Genomic DNA, 22,696 nt, shown 5'->3' on the forward strand with positions numbered 1-22,696 from the left:
TCCATGCCTATGAGATCCTATAGGATCTGGTCCTCTGGTGGCCATAACATTCCACTTTAGTGACACTACTCAAGGCACACTGGTCTCTGGGCTGCTTCCTGCATACAAGCACATTGCCACTTTGGGCCCTTTTCATTTCCCGTATCCTAGATCCACAACAATCTCCCTCTGGCCTGCTTGATGTGTGCTTCAGGTCTGCACTCAAGCACCACCTTCTCAGGGAGGTCTTCTCATGCCTCTATTTAAAGCACGTCTCTCCCACTCACCTCCACTTGATGTTCTTTACCCAATCTATCTTCCCTGGAGTTTACTGACACCTAAGAGATAACAAATATTAATGTTCTTATCTTTCTTTCCCTATGACATACTGTCTCCAGGATCTACAAAATTATACAAAAGTCAGTATAAACCTGTCTGTAAATATTTGCTAACCTGTTTATGGAGGACAGCCAAGGGAAGCTGGGGAAGTTCCTATGTTCCTACATTATGTGGAATCTATAAAGTAAAATGGGGCGGGGGGGAGAACACTCAAGGTTTTTTTTATGCACACATACACAAAAAAGAAAGCAGTCTACGAAAGTGAGAACAAAAAGAGAGTTTGTTAAAATAGGAAAACTATTTAAAGACATTTTTAATGCTAACAGAAGTTATTTCAGTGTTGTGAAATTATGGATAATTATGTTTAATTATTGTTTATTTCTCAGTTATTTATAGTGAACTGATTTATTTTTGTATTTAAAAATATTTTTTAGGGTTGAGGATGTAGCCAGAGGTAGAGTACTTCTCTGTTTTGCACAAGGCCTTGAGTTTGGTCTCCAGCGTCATAAATTTTATCAATGGAAAACTTATCACTCTGGTCCAAAAGAGGTCAAGGATGTCTCCAGAATAACATGCAGAGCTAACTAGCTAGTCAAAAAACTTTTGGCAAAGAGTTTGTCCTTTGGTTTTTTATATCAAGGGCACTCATTAAAGACTTATAGGGAGGTATCAGGAGACATTCTATTGACAAAGGATATCTGTCACTGCATATCATATTTAAGGAAGAAAAAATAACCTCATTCTACTTCTTTTTATTCATTTTAATATGCAGATGCAAAAAAAGTTTCTTAATTCCATTACTTGATTAAATATATATTGTAAGAGTATTTATAGGTTTGTCAAAAGCACAAACATAACAACAACAAAAACATTTCAAAGTCATATTTGTTTATATTTGTTGTTCAGGAAAACCGCAGCACCTCCATAATGGTTATTTTCCTATTACACTGTTAGACAAAGAACTGGAGGCTGTGTAATATTATATATGTTAGCATTTGGGTAGAATTTATGTTTGCAACTGTTTTGCTTAAATATATAATATGAATGCAAAAAAAGAAGAAAATGCCAGAACTAAAATTCCTTCTCATTGTTTGGTCTAAAGCATTGTTAATGAAACCAGGAGATATTATGCTCAAATCTTTGATTTTATTTCAGCAACTTCTAGAAAACATAGTAATGGAAAAATACATTGATATTATTATATGTTTAAATTAGGTATGTAGCTTAAATTAATTTTGCAATGTTCCATTTTAAGTTTTTCCAATAAAAGACTTGTATATTTCATTCTTTAGTATAAATAATTTTCAGTGTTCTCAGTGAAAACTGCTACTCGATTTGCAGAGCAGATCTATGTTATTGAACTCCAAGGCTATTTGCTAGGGATAAATTGTAGTGATTATAACAAAAAAGGATAATTTTAAAGTTCCCCTCCAAAGAAAAGAGGATGAGATACTATGGCTATATGTGATGCTAAATAAAAGCTATATTCTTGTCAGTATAAGTAAATTAAATAATTTGGGATATGGCAGATATCTTTTGAGAGCATCATAGTTTGTGAGACTGATTATCACAAAGAGAAGTTAAATTAGTCAGAAAGGACAATGAGGAAAATACACAGTGAGCTTTCTCTGTCCTAGGATACAGGGAGCAGAGCTGGCCACTGCAGACTGCTTCAGAACGCAGGCTCCCTGGCAGGTACATAACCATCCTCACTCAGCTGTCACGATCAGCTGGCCCTGCTGCAACTCATCAGCTGTCAACTGCAGAGGTGCTCAGGTTCCAAATCCCCATGGAGACTGTGGAACTATTTTAACTTCTTTTCCACAGGTTTCACTCTTTCCTCTCCTGGGGTTTCTGACATGTCCCAGGACAGCCGTCATAAAACCCGAAGTCTATCAACACTTTTTAAGGGTTCAGGGAATGCAGGCATCGTGAGGTACATCCACTTCACAAGGGTCTCTTCAATATGAATCCTCCTAAGAGCACACTTCTGCCAATATTATTTTTTTAAATTCTGTTTTATCAGAGAATGGCAAATCTCACATCTGACTAGAACCTTTCTTTGGAAATACTTCTCTGGGGTGTAAACTCTGGAACCTATCAAACAAAGGGACAATTTTGTATACTGGCAGTCAGATGAGAAAGCGAATGACTCTAATGACTAGTTATAAAATTCTTTCACAATTCTTCAAAAAAATTGAAGGAAGTAATTGAGCTGTAAATGATAAGTTATTTAAAATGACTTTGATGATGTATTACTAAAAGTTTTTAATGTATAATTAGAAGGAATTTGCAATAGGCTGAATAATAGACCCCCAAAATAACTCCATCTGAATTCCTGTGAATGTCATCTTCTATGAAGAAGAGGAAAAAAAAAAGACTGCAGATGTGATCAAATTAAAGATCTTCAAAATGAGATTTTCATGGACTATCTAGGAGGGACCTTATAAGAAAGAGGGATTATATTTGGTGCAGACAGAAGAGGAGGAGGCACACAGACAGAGATTAGTGTAAGGCAGCCATGAGCCAAGGAATGCTGACAGCCTCCAGAATCTGTAAGAGTCAAGGAATATATCTTCCCCAGAGTACATACCTGCTGACACCTTGATTTCAACCCACTATTACTGATTTCAGATCTCTAGAGGTCTAAAAGAAAATTTTCTGTTATTTTAAGCAACAAAGTTTGTGATAATTTGTTATAGCAACCACAGGAAACTAATATAGAGTTCAAAGAGTTGAATGGAATTGGCATAACAAACTCCTTTCATTCTCATCTACTTATCTATAAACATTTTTTTAAATCAATGCCATTTCAGAGAATTTGTCGCTGATATACAGGAATGCCTTTGATTTATGTGTGTTGATTTTATATCCTGCCACTTTGCTGAATTCATTTATTAGCTCTAATAGTTTCTTTGTAGACCCTTTTGGGTCTGCTAGGTATAGAATCATGTCATCTGCAAATAATGATAATTTAAGTTCTTCTTTTCCTATTTTTATGCCTTTAATTTCTTTCGTCTGTCTAATTGCTCTGGCCAGTGTTTCAAGAACTATGTTGAACAGAAGTGGTGAGAGAGGGCATCCCTGTCTTGTTCCAGATTTTAGAGGGAATGCCTTCAATTTTTCTCCATTCAGAATAATGCTAGCCTGAGGCTTAGCATAGATTGCTTTTAGAATGTTGAGGTATGTTCCTGTTATCCCTAGTTTTTCTAGAGTTTTGAACATAAAGGGATGCTGTACTTTGTCGAATGCTTTTTCCACATCTATCAAGATGATCATACTACAGAGCAATAGTAACAAAACAGCATGGTACTGGTACCAAAACAGGTGGGTGGACCAATGGTACAGGATAGAGGACACAAAAACCAATCCAAAAAACTACAACCATCTTATATTTGATAAAAGGGCTAAAAGAATGCAATGGAGGAAGGATAGCATCTTCAATAAATGGTGTTGGGAAAACTTGAAATCCATATGCAACAAAATGAAACTGAATCCCTTTCTCTCGCCATGCACAAAAGTTAACTCAAAATGGATCAAGGAGCTTGATATCAAATCAGAGACCTGGTGTTTGTTAGAAGAAAAAGTTGGCTACGATCTACATACTGTGGGGTCAGGCTCCAAATTCCTCAATAGGACACCCATAGCACAAGAATTAATAACTAGAATCAACAAATGGGACTTACTCAAACTAAAAAGTTTTTTCTCAGCAAAAGAAACAATAAGATAAGTAAATAGGGAGCCTATATCCTGGGAACAAACTTTTACTCCTCACACTTCAGATAGAGCCCTAATATCCAGAGTATACAAAGAACTCAAAAAATTAGACAATAAGATAACAAATAACCCAATCAACAAATGGCCAAGGACCTGAACAGACACTTCTCAGAAGAGGACATACAATCAATCAACAAGTACATGAAAAAATGCTCACCATTGCTAACAGAGAAATGCAAATAAAAACCACCCTAAGATACCATCTCACTCCAGTAAGATTGGCAGCCATTATGAAGTCAAAAAACAACAAGTGGTGGCGAGGATGTGGGGAAAAGGGTACACTTGTTTATTGTTGGTGGGACTGCAAATTGGTGCATCCAATTTGGAAAGCAGTATGGAGATTTCTTGGAAACCTGGGAATGGAACCACCATTTGACCCAGTTATTGCCCTTCTCGGACTATTCCCTAAAGACCTAAAAAGAGCATGCTACAGGGACACTGCTACATCGATGTTCATAGCAGCACAATTCACAATAGCAAGACTGTGGAACCAACCTAGATGCTCTTCAATAGACGAATGGATAAAAAAATGTGACATTTATACACAATGGAGTATTACTCTGCATTAAAAAATGACAAAATCATAGAATTTGGAAGGAAATGGATGGCATTAGAGCAGATTATGCTAAGTGAAGCTAGCCAATCCCTAAAAAACAAATGCCAAATATCTTCTTTGATATAAGGAGAGTATCTAAGAACAGACTAGGGAAGAAGAGCATGAGAAGAAGACCAACATTAAACAAGGATGAGAGGTGGGAGGGAAAGGGAGAGAGAAGGGAAATTGCATGGAAATGGAAGGAGACCCTCAGGGTTATACAAAATTACATACAAGAGGAAGTGAGGGGAAAGGAAAAAATAACACAAGGGGAGAAATGAATTACAGTACAGGGGAGAGAGAGAGAGAAGAGGGGAAGGGAGGGGAGGGGAGGGGGTATAGCAGAGGATAGGAAAGGCAGCAGAATACAACAGACACTAGTATGTCAATATGTAAACCAATGGAAGAGTAACTGATGTGATTCTGCAATCTGTATATGGGGTAAAAATGGGAGTTCATAACTCACTTGAATCAAAGTGTGAAATATGATATATCAAGAACTACGTAATGTTTTGAATGACCAAAAATAAAAATAAAATAAAATAAAATAAATGCCATTAAAAATAAACAGGGAATAAAACTATTGTCGAACCCTGTATCCCTTGAGTAATGAATTCTTTATAACTTATTAAAAGAAGCTTTAAAAACTCTCCAGAGTTCATAATACAAAACCTCATTTCCAATTAAAAAACAGAAGTTCATTGGATTAGACAAAGGGGAATGAAGGAAAGGGAAAGAGGATAGAAATAGGAAAGACAAGTGGTTTAAATCTGACGAAACTTTCCTATGTACATATATGAATAGAACACAGTGAAACTCAACATTGTGTACATTCACAAGACTAGCAACTGAAGCAGAATAAGACATACTCCATGTTGGTATAAATATGGCAAAATAGACTCTACTGTCATGTACAATTTAAAAGAACAAATAATTTTTTAAAAAAATTGAAAAGGTTAATCTTTATATCTTCAAAATATAAAGGAGTTCTTTATAACTTTCAAGTAAAATCTACGGTGCACAACACTATTAAGAGAATGACAAGCTGGGCACAGTGGTGCACGCCTATAATCCAACTGGCTGGGGAGGCTGAGGGAGGATCATGAGTTAAAAAGTCAGCCTCATCAAAAGCAAGGGACTAAGTGACTCAGTGAGATGTTGTCTCTAAAAAAATACAAAATAGGGCTCGGGTATGTGGATCAGTGGTTAAGTGCTCCTGAGTTCTATCCCCAGTACCCTCCACTCCCCCCCAAAAAGAGAATGACCATTGGGAATTGAGGGTGTAGCTCATTGGTAGACAGCATGCAAGGCCCTAAGTTTGATCCCCAGCACCACAAAAAGAGTAAAACAAAAAAGAAAGGGGGGATGATGGGGTGGACAGAGAGAACTACTATGGATACTTATAATTGCCCATACTGCCATCAACATAAAAAATAGTCCAAATAACATTATGCTTTGTCAACTTCTCAAAAAAAGTTTAATTGTGTTTCCAAAGATTATTATGAAATTTATCTTTCCTTCAATTTGAACTCAGAGCTGATATGGCTCTTTGAACCTATACTCTTGAAGTTGAGGCAGGAGAATCCCTTGAGCTCAGGAAATCAAGATCAGCCTGAGCAACATAGTGCAATCTCACTTCCAAAAAAAAGAAGAAGAAGAAGAAGAAGAAGAAGAAGAAGAAGAAGAAGAAGAAGAAGAAGAAGAAGAAGACAATTTAAACTCTATATTTTAGTTCTAAAATTCTGATGTCATTATTTAAACAAGGAACAATGCTAAATTTATAATATTTCTATTCTTGTTTCCATTTGGTGCTATATTCTTGACTAATCACCAGCAATGAAAAATAAAAAGTAAAGAAAAGATCTGATCATATTCCTTTTGTTTATTTTTATATATCTGAAGAAAATCTTTGTCACATGACCTACAGGGCACAAAAAATGATGCAACATTATGATTCTATATCCTTACCTAGACTTATATGAGGCAGGTGTTCAAAAAGGGTCCAACTGTGGTCATCAATGAAATGATTCTTCAGGATCAACAGCTGGCAAACATCTCGGGCTGTTATGTCACTGGGTACCTCTAAAGCCCTGCTGGTTTCATCTTCACTGTACACTTTAATCACCTGTGTAAGGAGAAAAAAGAGAGCTAAAATATTCTTGTTTGTTTTTTTAAAATAAATTTTATTGCATACATTAAAGGTATACAACATGATGTTTTAAGATAAAATATAGCTAATTAATTAGTTATTATAGTGAAGTGAATTGACATATCCATCATCTCACATGGTTACCTATTTCTTGTGTATGGCAAGAACAATTTAAATCTACTCATTTGGTAAAAATTCCAAAAACAATGACTAACTTAGTCCTCATTATATACATTAGACCTTTGGAAATGTCAGTCCTATATATCTGTTAGTTTGTATCTTTGATCTATGTCTCCCATTCCCCTTATCCTCACTCTGTCCCTATTTCTGTATTTTAATTTCTTAATAAAAGAAGATACCACATGCAACTGAAATCATGCAATATTTTTCTTTCTATGTCTGGCTATTTCACTTAACATAATTTCCACCAGGCTAGACATGTTGTAGTGAATGACAGGATCTCCCTTTTTTTAAAGCTTACTAAATATTCCATTGTGTATTTTTATGTGTATATACAACTGAGTATATTCACACATCCACGGTTCTTTTTATCTATTCGCCCATTGTTTTTTCTGCTATCAGGTTGTAAGGATTTTTCTTTTATATATTAACCTTCATCAGATATATGATTTGCAAAGATTTTCTTCAATCCATAAACAACTTTTTCACTAAAATATTTAATTAAAATGACATTATAATAAGCCAGTTTACTAGTTGAGCTGATTATACTAATTTTCTTATACATTGAATGATACCTAACCAAAAGTTATTTGTCAAGGTCACTTTGTCCAACAAACTCCATTTTTTTTACAATGTCTAAACTAAAAGCCATTCAATGAGTATTCAAAAAATTTTCCCCACCACTTTGCTCTATTTAAAAATCTATATATCTCTTATCAATACTTTAAGTTTCACATTCCATATTTAAATCTTGTACATAATCCCAGCAATGTTAGTGATTTATTCCCAGGTACACTTATGTAGCATGGAACAAAATCAGACTGTTTGAAAACATTTTTCCATTTCAGATATAGAAGTTTGGGCAAATACTGGATAGATGCTCACCACATCCTTTTTTTTTACTCCCTTGCAATTAATGTTGCCAGCTGATTGAGTTTGAGTCAGTGGAATGTGTGTGTAAGGACTGCTGCACTTGCAGGATGCCATAAAATTCTCCCAAACTTCATCCCTTTTTCATCCCCCCTCCCACTGAATGGAAACAGCTGTGTGGATTGCCCAAGGGAAAAGGAAAATCATGGGACAGAATGAGGTTTTGTCCTTAAATGATTTCGAGGAAGATGTTTAACTGAGAAAAGTCATTATGAAACACTAACATGAGCAAGAGATAAATTTCTATTGTGCTGACTCGCTGTATGTGAGGATTTATCTATTAGATAAGCCAGTGTTATCTTCAATCATATAGAATCAGAGTTTTATATAAAATACCCCATCAACATTTATCAAGCTGTGCTTTGGACTAGAATTTCCAGTATTATCTACTTGATGTGTTAATTAAGTAAAAGAAGATAAATTCCTATGACAATAGTATGGTAAGATCACATATAAACACACAACTGGGAAATGAGAGGAAAATTCAATATAAGAAGTATGCCTATTGTAAGAACATCATTGAAATGTCTGCATTTTTAGAAATTTGAACAAATGCTAAACAAAATGATATTCAATTTTGTCCTATCAATTATTTTTTAATTATACTTAATGACAACATAATGAAATAATTACTTTCCTACAATGATGGGAGTGATATAAAATGGTAAAACTATTTTGTACATCTATTAGAGAATATTTATTAAAAGCATTAAAAGATCTATTCCTTGAACATAGTAATTGCACATAAGCAAACTATCTCAACAAACTTGTGTTAAGGGTACAAAATGGCTTTGGGCATTGACATGTCCAATGAAGTATTATTTAGAATTCTACCAACTTAAACATTCAACAGTAAAAAAAAGGTAAACTTTCATTGAATGGAATATTATATGGTCCTTAAAACTGTTATCCAAATAAATTACCTAAGAATGTGTACAAATTCTTAAATAGAATAGTACATATTTACTTGTTGGCTTTGGATACCTGGCACCACTCCTCTTTATGGCACCATTTTGATTTTCTTTTAAAGTACCATGCTCTCCCTCACTTGCAATCCTTGGGATTCTGGCAGCTCTTTCTTCAGCCCAAAGATGGTGTGCTGGAGCTGCTGCAACTTGCCTACAGGAGCTGACTGTTAAACATTCAGAAGTCATGCAAGTCAGGCATCTTCAAATTAGCCATGATGGAAGTATTTATACTAAAGAAACTAATAAATGCCATAAATACTAAGGCTTTTTAAAAGCCTTTTTTTTTCTTTCTAATTTTTAAAGCCAATTTATAAGTGCATAATGGCCTCCACTCCAACCTCTGTTCCAAGGTGGAAGGTATTTCCTAGTTTGACCAATCAGTATCCAGATGCCCCTGACAGCAGTCATTATTTAACAGAGGCAAATGACCTGCTCAGAGCCAGAGCCAATGCAAATTACTATTCCATAACCATAGAAGACACCGTCTTTTCTACTGGGCTTAAACCTGGAAAGACAGTAGGCTGAAGCTGTGACTGTTAATCATTGTTGGTATATAAATCATACTGAAAAAAATTTAAATGCTTGTTTCAACCCAAATTCTTATGTTGAAACTCTAATCCCAAAGTGAAGGTATTTGCAGGTGGGACCTTTGGGAGTGATGAAGTCATGAGGGCAGAGCCCTCCTCTATGGGATTAGTGTCTTATGGAATTGGTCACTCTGTGATAAACACTTGCAATCCATTCTTTCTTGATTGCACATGTGATATCCTCCACCTGGAATATATTTTAAAGTTCAAATCACCAATAACATATTTTCTTTGGCCAATTCCTACATAAATTTGACCACAGTTCCAATAGAACTGTCTCCAGAAAGTCTACCCTAACTACCCAAGGCTTTGTAATATGCCCTTTCACGTGATTTTTAAAATTATCTGTCTATGTGTATTTCTCCTCAGGCATGCTAACAAGCTCTTTTAAGGAAAATCTCCATTTATTCACCATGTATGACTGTATTAGGAGGAACTAGCCCGGGCGATGCTGGCTTAATAAAAGTCTTCAAAGTTAGTGAACTTTGGACTCACTGTAAACCTGTCAGCATTTTGCTCATAACAAGTACTCAAAACCTATTTATAACATTTACTTTAGAAATATTTTCTGTCATGAAGTATGCCATTTTTACTTGAAATTTCTATGCTTAGAAAATTAAAATTCTTTTCAGTAGAAACAGGCAATTTTTCATCATAAAAAATTTTAGGTAAGAATTGACTCCAGGTTGCAAATCTGAGTTTTAATCTTTGAGATGGCCATAAAGTCATCTGAATAAGATCATGGAAATATGTTTTGAAGCCAGTTATGATTGTCTACAAATCTACATTTACTTTGTTACCTAACACATGCAGGTCACTAAGATGCTGGGATCTTTCTGTAGTCTCAGCATAGCCCAGGTTTGCACCTGGGTAGACTATATGTGCAAGTATTGCATCTGTGCTAAAAAACTGGTGGCATTCTAAAGGATGCTCCCACTATACATTCACGCTGTTGTAGTCAAACTGATTGGACCAAGCATGGTGGGTGCTTCTGGCAAAAGCAATGTAAAAATGCCCACTTCTGAGAGGACAATAGGCTGCCACTCTGGACTGCTCCTTTAGGTGGAGCAATGGTGAGTCACTGCTGCAGCTCCTTGTTACACATATCAGGCCAGAAATGGGGAGAATGAGCAGTGGCTACTGCAAAGGTTCCCTTCACTTCCTCACCATTCCCATGTATTTTCTTGCAGGAAACACTCATCACCTGTGATAATAGAAGCTTGCCTCTTATTTTACATGCTCTGTCTTCTACATTAAAGAGGCTAAGAAAATGTAAAATTAGGGCATTCTGAAGCCTCAGCCAGAATAGAAAAGAGGGAAAGAGCAGGAGGTAAAATTGGGGAAAGTGAGAAATTTAACTAACAAATCGGGAAATGCCATTGTTTTGTTCAGATTATGTTACTGAAAATATGCAAAAAAAATTGCTGAGAATTGAAAGACACAAATTTAGAGGGTGTAGGCCAACTTAAACTTCTGGCATAAGCACACATATTCATTTTTAAAATAAATAAAGTCTACTGAGAGAAAAACTTAAGACTTTTGTTTGAACTCCATTTCAAACCCTTATTTTTTAAAATTCTATTTAATGCAGATATTTATCCAAAATACACATTTGTCTATTAATGGTATAATTATACCTAGGTTAATGTGTCGTTCACATAGTAGGAGTTTGATCTACACTGGAGCATTTAAGCTCCCTACATCACTGTGAGTTTGCTATTTGAAATGTGTTTCCCTTTTTGACAGGAAGTGAAGCTAGGACTTCCATAGATTGATGGACCAAGGTGATACCATGAGAAAGTGCAGAGCGGGGACTCACGTCTGGGTCATTCTGACTTCTGAGTATGCACCCCAGATTCTGAATTACTGTGCTTTCCTGCCTGCACCCAACCCCCTGGGGACAAACAGAGCAGCATGTCATGCACACTGTTGCCCACATGTAACATATACTCTACACACACTCCATGCCCAAGGTGCAGCCATTTCACACACACACACACACACACACACACACACACACACACACACACACGTGCACATGTAGAAATGCACAGAGGACACTTTTAGAAAGAACACACTTCGTCAATCTAGTCATTTAATAAATGTCTACTGTGTGCTGATCTGACTAGTTCTGCTGAACCTTAGGCACAATTGTCACCAAAGAGAGGCAGGAAATGCCACATCCTGAGTGTTTAGCATATGCCAGACTATGCCAAAGGAAGTTTGTGGTCATGGGGACGTGTGCAAGACTGCACATATATGCATGCGTACATACACACACACACACACACAGAGCACAGTCTAGGTAGAATTTGTCCTGGGCTATCACTGCTGGGTCCATGAGACTTAGGGACACTGGGACAGGTATCTGAGAGTGCATTATTTGATATAGGTGGCTGGGGGAGGTGGAAACTTTGGAGGTTATTGATCCTACTAGTTCAAAAGAACCTAGACTGCCCAAGAGGGAGGAAGGCCCCAGAAACCCAGCGCTGCTGTCTGCACATGATTTCTGGTTTGGAGCAGAGAGGGTCCAGCCTGGGGGTGGTGTATCCTGCCAACCTCCACAGGCTCCAGGGCCCAAGCTACCTCTCTGGGCTCCAGGGACCCAGGGTGAGCATTTCTGAGCTTTCCCATGCTACTCCATCACTGCGGGCCTGACTCAGCTCCACTTAACTTCCCGGTATGAGAAATGGACAGGAAATTAAAGATAACTAGGTAGTTTGAGAGGATTAAGGATAAGGGAGAACAACATAATCATGTCATAGTTGCTATGGGACAGGAGAACACACCAAAGGAAATGGAAATGGCCTCAGACCAGTCCATTACAAGGACAAGGGCAAGGCCAATAAGCAGACCACAGAGTCCTGAGGGGGGAACAGAAACGTCAATCACCAGGGAGTTGTCCAATGCAGTCCAGCCTAGCAAGGCCATGGGCCCAAGGAGAGGAAGGCAGACCAAGCTGTTGAAAGGCCTAAATGGGGCAACAAAGCTGTTCTGTTCCTGCTGGCTGGGGAGAGCCTTGGTCAGAGAGAGGGAGGATGTGTTCCTGGGCTTGGAGTGGGCCATCCTTGCCTAGGGAGCTAAGCCAGTTCCTCCTAAGTACTAATTTGGGAAGAACTCAAAGCCCAAAGACTCCAAGCATGGGAGAATCCCTGGTCAGTTGTTGAGAGCCACAGCCCAGTGAGAATGACTCCTGGCATTTGCCAGAGGGAATGGTTGAAAGGTGACATCGAACCATTGAGATGATGATTTGAGTTAAGCTGTATATAATTGCTGTGATGCTGGATTGATTGAATTGTATATTTGACCTTTACTGTGGGCAATAGGGTGGCTCTTGCTGCCTCAGGCGCCCACTACTTTGGAGTTTCTGTGAGTCCCCAACCCCCCCCACCCCCCCACCTTGGGGGTTCAGGGAGATTGGACAGAGCCAAGTGTAGGGAGTGTGTTCCTGGGTGGTGTGTGCAGTGCCGGTGAGAGTTGGGGAATAAAGACTTGCTATTTGAATCTATAAGGCTTTGTGGCAGCTCAGTTATTATGCCCAGCCAGACTGCAGCAGTCAGTATCACATTCTAGAAAGTTCTTGGAGGTGAAAGTTCAACTCCCAGTCCTGAACCATCCTAGCTGTGTGGCCTTGGACAAGTCACTTCCCCTCTCTGGAGTTGGATCCTCATGTTCACAATGAATGAGCTTTTGGAAGAATTAAATGAAGTGAAGTAACAGCAGCTAATATTTACTGGGTAATTCACCTATGAACTAGCACAAGGGTTGGCAAACTTTCCTGCCTGGGACCAGAGAATGAACATCTTATGCTTCACAGGCTATGGAGTTAATGTTGCAACCACTCATCTCTCTTTTTGTAGCACAAACCAGCCATGGATGATGGGTAAACTAATCAATAATGGCTGTGTCAAGTAAAACTTTATTTATAAACACAGGCAGCAAAACAGACTTGCCCGGCAGTTGTAGTTTGTGGACCATTGAACTAGCCACTGTCCTAAGCACTTTTAACTTATCTCATTTGATTCTCACACAACCCTGGTAAGTGGATACTATTATTATTCCCATTTAGCAGGTGGAAAAACTGAGGTCGCAAGCTAACAAGTAACTGGCCTGCTGTTATACAGCCAGGAAGTGGCTGAGCCAGCATTTTAACCCAAGTGGTTTGGCTTCTGAGCCTCTGGTGTTAATCTTTACAGGATACCCTCCCTCCCAGGATAAGAACAATGCTAATCATAAGAACAATGCTAGTCATTGCTCCCATTTGCATGGGACTTTACACATTCCTGAAAGAGCAATCAGAAACACCAGCAGTTCTCCCTCAGGAGCTGCAGTGCACTGGGGCATCCTCATTGGTTGTACTGTGTCACAAGTCATTTGTTGCTAATAGTTTTTAAAATGATTTACTGCTGTTTTAATAAACAACAGTTGACCCAATGTTATCCCTCTAATAATGTCCCTCTCACTCCCTTGCTTTCAGATATATTTCCTGGAAAGGGCACAAAAGCATGGGGGTTTCAGCTACCTCCCCAAGAATGCCTGGAGGATGGCAGTCCAAGGCACGCAGTCTAGGAGTCACTCAGAGGGATGGCAACCAGTGGTCAATCCAATCTGGTTGTCATCAAGGGTGGGGCATGTGGGATAATTGTTCCCATGAGATAACTGAAGAAAGCAAGGCCTTTAGAAATATAGAGAAGAGCCTGACATCCCAAGGCTAGAGTCAGACAGAAGCTATCATCTGTGGGAAGGGACAAGTATCACATCAGAGAAAAACACGAGGAACCAGACAGAATGCTGTTCAGACCCTGACCCGCCCATTCTGTGTGACCACAATGGCTCTCATCTGGCCTCAGTTTCAACATCTATAAAATGAGGATTTTGCCAACACCACGTCTGATAGTGCTTGTTGTGAGGATTACAGGAAATAATAAGAAATGTCTAAGGCTGATGGAACAGAAGACTCAGAGAGAAGAAAGGGGAAAGAACAATATTTAAACTATGCACCAGGACACCTCCCAAATGTACCTCAGGAAAATGACTCTCAACAACTTAGAGATGGAAACAACCATCTCCATTTTGTAAAGAAAGAAACCAAGTCCTGACGTCCTTTAGCTAAAAAGCAATGTGGCTAGAGTAATGTGGCTAGTCGGACATAGTGACATTGTAAAGGTAAAATTTCCAAGCTGATTCTAAGCCGCAGAGCCTGAGTTAAAGTGTAAAGGACCAGGCTTGTAAACCTGCTTCTAAAACTGCAAAGCATGGGTTAAATTCCTGAGGCAGTTAGAACAAGGCCCTACTGACCATTTAGTGATTTATGGACTGGGCTCCTGTGCAACTCCTCACGTAAGCATTCAAGACCCTGTGCAGTTTGTCACGTAGATATTCAGGGTCCAAACCAATCAGTTTGAATGTGTACCCCACCTAGGAGCACCAATCATTCCTGCCCTGATTGTTCCCGCCAATATATGTACTAATCATGTGTCAGAATTGTTGTTCAATTGTCCCGCGCCTCATGATGATTTGTTCTGATGTATGCAAAGCCCCCCACCCTCTCCGAAAAGTGTACTTAAACTCCGCTTGAACTCTGCTCTGGGCTCTGAGCCGCTCTCCCTTCTTGAGTGGGCACAGAGTCCCAGCGCGCTGGAACAAGATCCTCAATAAACTTCCCCCCCTGTGATTGCATGAAGTGAGTCTCTTGTGTGGTTTCTCCCCTCTGACGCTCCGCTGCACCCCAACAACATAGGCATGTGACAGGGGAGGCTGAGGCACCAGGATTGCAAGTTGAAGAACAGCCTCAGACACTTTTTTGAGACCCTGTCTCAAAATAAAAAATAAAGAGTGCTGGGGATGTGGCTCAGTGGAAGAGCACCCCTGGGCTCAATCCCCAGTGCTGAAAGAAAGAAAGAGCAAGAAACAGAAAAGAAAAAAGAAAAGAGGGAGGGAAGGAGGGGAAGAAGGAAGGAAGGAAGGGCAGAAGGAGGGAGGGAGGGATATAACAGAACTCCCAGTCCAGAGCACCAGGAGAATTGTCAGCTTTTGGTAATGTGAGTGGAAAACCAGATTGGAACGCAGAGAGAGTCACACACCCAACAGATATTTATTGAACACTTACTTTGTGCCAGGCATGGATCTCATTTTTGAGGACACAACCCTGATCAAGACAAACCCATTCCCTAAAATTCAAGAGGGTAACTAAATCAACTCTAGGGTCCCTTCTATGTTATGGTGCCATTCTAACTCTGCCATGATCCTGAGCCAAGTATCTGCTCCTTACCTCAGTCTCCTCTCATTCAAAACCCTTCCCATGGGAAATCAAAAGGGAAACTGTCTACCCAATGCTTGCCTTTCACCCAGCCCTGGTGTCTTTGTGGCTTCATGCCCAGCGAAGAACAAAGGCTGGAAGGACTGTTTCTCTAGGACAGCATGTGCCTCCCTATAGGGTGTGGGGGCTGAGGACCCTAGCCTGTCCTAGGCCTGACCCGAGTGAGCCGTCTCTGGAAACAATGGTCAGAGGCATCTCCCCCAAGATCTCCACCAAGGATGGGAAGTGGGGCATAGGGTGGGCTGGCCTGGGCATTGTTTGGAAGGCACATTTACTGGTCGAGTTGGCAGATAAGATCCTGGGATACTGGAGTGAACCCAGGAGAGACAGCATCTTTATTCCTCTTCTCTAAAACAAAGCGACTGTTTCTGTTCCCATCTTACCTTGCAGGAGGCCTTAGAGCTGCAGAGCTGAGCCCTTCTTCTCCAGCCATCCCAAGCCAGGGCACAGCCCTCCTGCCACACAGGAGTCCCTGTCCTGGTCCAGGAGGACAACACCCCTGCTCCATAGCACAGGCCGCTTTTTATGCACGCAAGGGGCGGGCAAAACCCAGGCATGGGTCACCTCAGACACTTGGGCCATCAGGGGCAGCAGAAGACTTCTCCAATTGTCGGCCCAGGAATTGAGGGGCCCCGTGGGTGCACATCCCACCGAAAGGCAAGGGGGCACTCGGGAGGCAGAGTGTTGCCAGCTGCTCAGGTGGGTGGCCTGCTAATGCACTCTGTGGCCACCCAGGTAGGTGGCCTGCTCTTCTTTCCTACTGGGCCTGAGTGGGGGCCACGGGCACAGCTCTGCAGGGAGCACAGGGGAGGGGGTGAAGACCAAGGCCTCCCAGTAACTGAGAGAAAAGAGCAAACCCTCAGCAACCAAGGAACTCACTCCAGCACCTTCCCACCCAGCCCTGTTCTCCATCACACACGCACCAGCCCTCCTCGTGGTCACATTTGTTCTGCAACCCCCTCCCCATGCCACATGTGGGAAGGGCCTTGCTGGGCCTTTGGGCCTCACCTTTGTGTGAACCTCTGCTTTGATCATGTCAGCCACAAGGAGGGAGAGCAGTTTGGAAGGGAAGTGGAGGAGCAAGATTGCCCTTTCTCTGCCCCTCCTTGTACACCTCTCTGGGGCACCAAAGAGTCCAGCTGCTTGCAGAAAATCCTCCAGCCACACAGGAACCCAGCGTTCTGAGTCCTGACCCTCCATGGGCCAAGGCTTCAAGAAATCCCACTGTATCAAGTGGAAGAAACTGGGGAATGGGCCCTCAGATGACAGAGAAGCAAAAAGCCACCTGTTTCTTCTCCACCCAAGCTATGTAGATAAATACAACACCCCTCATATGACAGCCCCTGACTGTTCCCAAAGCACTCCCAATGTGCTTATTCTTGTCCCCATTGTACAGATGAGCAAACTGAGGTTTCCACTAGCAAAGTGACTTCCTTGCTCCAAGTTGTCCAGCAAGGAAGAGGTGACACCAGGACTTGATGTTAGGCCCATCGATCTCAAATATTTTCTTCCTTTGTAGTGGAGAACTCAGAGTCTGCACAGGAGAAGACTTGGCCAGCTGCAAAATGAGCTTGACCTTGCAACATAATCCATACTTATGGACTCCTTGGTTTGTGAGGCATGGTCATGTTGTGCTGATGTTAGCCTGCCAGGCTTCTGAGCAGTCCCCAGTCCTGACAGTTTGTCCGCAGTACCTCTAGCTCTGACGCTGCTCCTTGCCCCTCTCACTGGAATCCCACCTGGCTGGCATAGTCAGGGACTGGGCCTGCCTCCATGGCTCTCCGGCTCAAGGGTCTTCATGGCCCTCAGTTCCTCTGTTGCTCAGCGTATGGCGTGACTCTGGGGTAAGGGCGGGGAATCTGGGGAGGGAAGCCAGATTCATCCTCAAACCAGGAAGCACAACGCTTGGCACGGTTCCTGGCCCGCCTGAGGAAAGAGAAGGTGCATTGCGTTACTGAGGCTGGCCTAGGGCAGGGGAGAGGCAGGAGGGAAAGGGGGTGTTAGGAGCCCGTGGAGATGGGGGAACACACCACCAACCAGGTTCCATGGGCTCCAGCCAGGGGAAGGCCCCAGGGAGAAATGGGAGCACCTGGAGGGGTGGGGACTACAGAGAGAGGCCAGCAGGACCTCTAATCTGTCCAGCCTTCCTTCCCAAGCCAACTCCCCAGCCGGGCCCTCTCTCCCTGCAGAGATGTGTGACAGCTGGGGCAGTTCCAGAGGAGGGATCCCCCTGAACCCCACAGGGGGAGGGCGCCACCTCCCACTGCCTCCTTCCATCTCTTCCTGTCACGTCCTTGGCCACCAGTGTTTCAAAATAAATTGGTTCCTGGCTGGCTGTTGACTTAGGAATCCAAAACATCAGGTTTCAAATCCATTCCCACAGTTTTAGCTCTCACCTCTCGGCAGACCATTCCAGTCCAAACTGCTCCTTTTGAGCTCCTGGCCCACAGAGTGGACAGCCTTCTGCACGTGTCCTCCAGGGTGACGCTCAGACACCTCCAGCTCAACTGGTTCTAAAGCAAAGCTCTTCTTTCCCCTCCCCAAGGCCCCACTCAATTCATCCTTGAACCCTAGGAATAATGTCACCACCCATCAGCTGGACATCATTTTTTATATTCCTCGCCTTACTTTGTCCCTTCAACATATATGAACAGGTGGTACCAGGTACTGCCTGAGGAGATGGGGGACAACAGTGAGCAAGTCACAATCCCTGCACCCACTTCAGTTTATAGTCTCATCCAATAAGTAACCAGAAAATCACTCACCAGTTGACAAGAAGTTGAGATGGGTGTAATCCCAGGGGCTGAGGGAACCCAGAAGAGGAGTATTGGGCCAGGCACAAGGGTTCATGTATGTAATCTCAGTGACTCAGGAGGCTGAGGCAGGAGGATTGCAAGTTTGAGACCAGCCTCAGCAACTTAGTGAGACTCTTGTCTTAAAATACAAAATACAAAAAACTGGGGATGTAGCTTAGTGGTAGAGTATCCCTGAGTTCAATTCCCATTACCAAAGAAGGAAAGAGGAAAGGAAGGAAGGAAAGAAGGAAGGAAGAAAGGAAGGAGGAGAAAGGGAAGGAAGGAAGCAATTAATCAAATCCTGTATGTGGATCATTGAAGTCCTCTCACAGAGCTAAGAGTATGTACAAAGGCCAGAAGTAAAAGAGAACGTTTATCAATTGAGAAACTTGATCACATGATGCTGTGGATATAGAGAGGCAAAGCTATAAATTGGGGGATAGGGTCTTACCTGGTAGGAGATGAGCCTGCAGAAATCGCTAGGCACTTGAGCATAAAGAAAAATTTGGGATAGAAAGATGATATCTAAGGATAAACTAAAGGATGTAGTGGCCTTTGGGGAGTGCCCTCAAAGCAGGGTCCTCGGACTGGGGTTGTGGCTCAGTGGTAGAATGATTGCCTAACATGTGTGAGGCACTGGGTTCGATCCTCAGCACTATATAAAAATAAATAAATAAAATAAAGGGATTGTGTCCATCTACAACTAAAAAAAAAAAAAAAAAAGCAGTGTCCTCATGTCCTCAGGCCTATTCGCATTCACAGGGTGCTAATGGTCTATGTTGAGATAAACTTTTACACCAGTTTCACTTTGCTTTGACATCCAGAAGCATTATCTATGGGCTTGTATTCCATGTGTTCTGTTTTTAAAAATACCTTTATTTTGTTTATTTATTTATTTTTATGTGGTGCTGGAGATGGAACCTAGTGCCTCACACATGCTAGACAAGCGCTCTGCCACTGAGCTACAACCCCAGCCTTTTTATAGTATAAAATTTTGAGAAGCACTGCTCTTTGGCCATGAGAACAAGGAAAGGAGAAACATTGGAGAAAATAAATTAAAGAGGAGTATATTGAATTTGCTTTTGCTTTGTTGAAGAAACTTGGGCAGGGAATACTGTATAAATACGGAATTTAAGTGTTGATGGTATGGAGGCTACAAATAAAGCTAAGGCCAGGGAAGGTTAGATGAAAGAAGGAATTTAGAGCTAGACTAGACATGTGCTTTGCTGTGATATGATGGAATTTTTCATTTTTTTAAGAAAATATTTTTTTAGTTGTTGATGGACCTTTATTTTATTCACTTATTTATATGTGGTGCTGAGAGTTGAACTCAGTGCTTCACACATATGAGGCAAGTGCTCTACCACTGAGCCACAACCCCAGCTCTGGAATTTCATTTTTAAAAAATACAAAAAATATTAATGTCCAGCATTAACATAAGGAGTTTTTAACTGTAAGATACCTAGTATTGTGCACGTGCATCCTGTGAGTGTCTAGTGGTGATGATAGTAATGCATAGTTTCTAAAGAAACCAAGGCTCTCCTTCTGGGCACCAAAGATCTTGGAGAAATTTCAGACACCAGCACCTGTATTCTCTTTGGGTTGGATGAACTTCACCTGAAAACCGTATTCTGGTATCTTCATTTATCGAAAGCTGGGTACTGCAGGAGACACAAAGAGAAAAATGGATTTGTAATTAAAATACATGGTTCAAGTGGGTTATTGGTTAAAAATTTGCATCAGCATACCAGTCTATGATTATGTGTTTTGTATGGGAAAGAAAACACTGAATTGTTTTTATTGCTTGCATGAGCACTCCATAGCTATTTTACATCTTTCAAATAAAAGTGAAGGGTAATTTTTATTTTTTTACTCCCCTTTATTCCTAAGCCATTTCTGACAGCCTAAATTAATTTTATTTTTTCAAAATCATAATGAACCTCAAGAATTCAGTATTTTATGTATGTATTCTTTATAATACTACTACAAAAACTTCATAGAGAAATATGTATTAAGATGAGTTTACTAAAGTGAACTAATAAAAACCTTATGGTGATTCTTCAAGGTTAACTGCTAAAAAATAGAGTAAAAAATCGTGTTCTGTTGGCTCTCAACAATGTTAACATTGCTTCTGGCTAGTGTTGGAACTTCATCTGTGTGATTAGATTTAAAATGTGGATGATACTGGACTTTGGGCTCTAGAATTCCATTTGTGATTTACAGAAAGGAATTGCTATGTATTGAATTCTGAAGAATCCTATTTCTATGTTTTGTCCTAAAGCAATTAGAGAGATGACCAGTGGTAAATATTACTTTTTCCAAATGTAATGGACAGAATTTAGAAATATGGGACAATTGACTTTACTGTGATTGCAAATCATGCATAAATGTACTTTTTATAAACCTGTGTTAGATTTTTCACTCACCCAACTCAGCAGCATCATAATCATCATGTCATGTTCAATAGATTTAAATTTTTTTCTTTTATTAGAGACAGCATGAAGCTTTTTACATAAAGATTTGAATAAGAAATGTAATTATTTTCAAAAATACCAATATTGGCATGCTATATTAGAAATATTTTTTTCAAAGTGTTCACATTGGCAGTCTATGATTCAAATTATTCATATTCCTTTAATATTTCACAATTTTCTTTTCATTGTAGAGTCAATAAATTTGGGTGATCCATATATATCATGTATCATTTATTGACTAAGCTATTTTTCTGTATTTTGTTTTCTATTATTTTATGTACCTCTTAGTTGCCATTTATCTTTATAAAAAGAATCTTGGTTTGAGGAATAAGTGAATAAAACATTTTTGTTTTATTTTCTTTATCTGTATTAGGCTAGGTCTAGACACTATTTGATAGATCTTTTGCCTGAAGCTTGAAATGTGTTGTCCACTTTGGGTGGACTTCGTGAATTTTATATCAAGATGATTTTCAAGTAATGTGGTCAGACTTTGATAGTTGAGGGTGTTCCTCCAACTTTCATTTTTGGGAAAAACCAGAAGGCAGTATACCACTTAGGAAAATGTTTCTTATGGGATAACTTGAACATACACTCTCAAGAATTTTCCTACTGTCTTTTATCTTAGATTTTGAAGACTAAGCACTTGTTTCTGAGTCTTCCTGTTTTCACTTAACTTTGTTGGTCAACTCTGTGTTTTGGTAGAAGGTGACCCTGTGGTATATCCACTGCTTTTTTCTCAGATGCGTTTTAAATAGGCCTAGCTTCTAGGTGTCTGTGTTAGGAAGAAGAATCAATTTCAACATTTTATGGTTTAGAAAAATTTGCACACTATTCTTACTTTTGGCATGATAAATTTGCAATAGGTTTATAAGATTATGTGTTTAAGAAATACTTTGTTTACTTTTCACTTATCTGGATGTGTGTGTATGTGTGTGTGCCCCATTGTACCCATACTTCGAATTTTGTTTCTTGCAATGATTTCTTGAAAGTTATTTTTATGGCAACTTGTTAAATTTTCAGAAGTGAAATTTTTAAAGTAGTGTTATACTGCATATTTTTCCACATAGTAAGTTTGTGGGAATACTTTTTTTTCTTCTCTTCAACATTGCACTTTTATTTTAACCTCAGAATGGAATATTGATTCCCAAATCTTCATATACAAATTTCAGCCATAATTTTTTTTTATTATTTTAAGTCCCCCTTCAACATGGACTTTTTTTTTTTTTTTTTGTTAAACAACATGGATTTTTATTGACCCACATTTTATTTTCTTGCTAATCGTGGGTTTTTTTTTTTTGCCTTTTTTGCATTTAATCAAACTATCATAATTTTATTTTTGAACTATTATAAGACTTTCAATTCATAAATATTTGAAAACTATGACTTTAGGACCTTTTTATTTGTGTAAGCAGACAATATTGCAGGTGAAACATCTTAACTTCAAGGATTTTCCTATACTTTTCAGTAACAAACTTATTTTTCAACACTAAGTTGCTCTATAAGAAATTTGTACAATAGAGAAACTCCAGAGTTTGATAGCACTGTCTATCTTTTATTCAAATGAGTTATACAAATAAAAAAATTAAGTAGTATGCTGGCAATTA

At 39.9% G+C, this 22,696-nt stretch overlaps 1 pseudogene; it reads right to left on the bottom strand.

The window, feature by feature from the left end:
- LOC144372568 (growth factor receptor-bound protein 14-like) overlaps positions 1-12,570 on the bottom strand; it is a 46,999-nt pseudogene extending 34,429 nt beyond the window's left edge.
- Between the last annotated feature and the right edge of the window lie 10,126 nt (positions 12,571-22,696).

Source organism: Ictidomys tridecemlineatus, unplaced genomic scaffold (genome assembly GCF_052094955.1).
Source record: "Ictidomys tridecemlineatus isolate mIctTri1 unplaced genomic scaffold, mIctTri1.hap1 Scaffold_132, whole genome shotgun sequence".
Classification (NCBI taxonomy): domain Eukaryota; kingdom Metazoa; phylum Chordata; class Mammalia; order Rodentia; family Sciuridae; genus Ictidomys; species Ictidomys tridecemlineatus.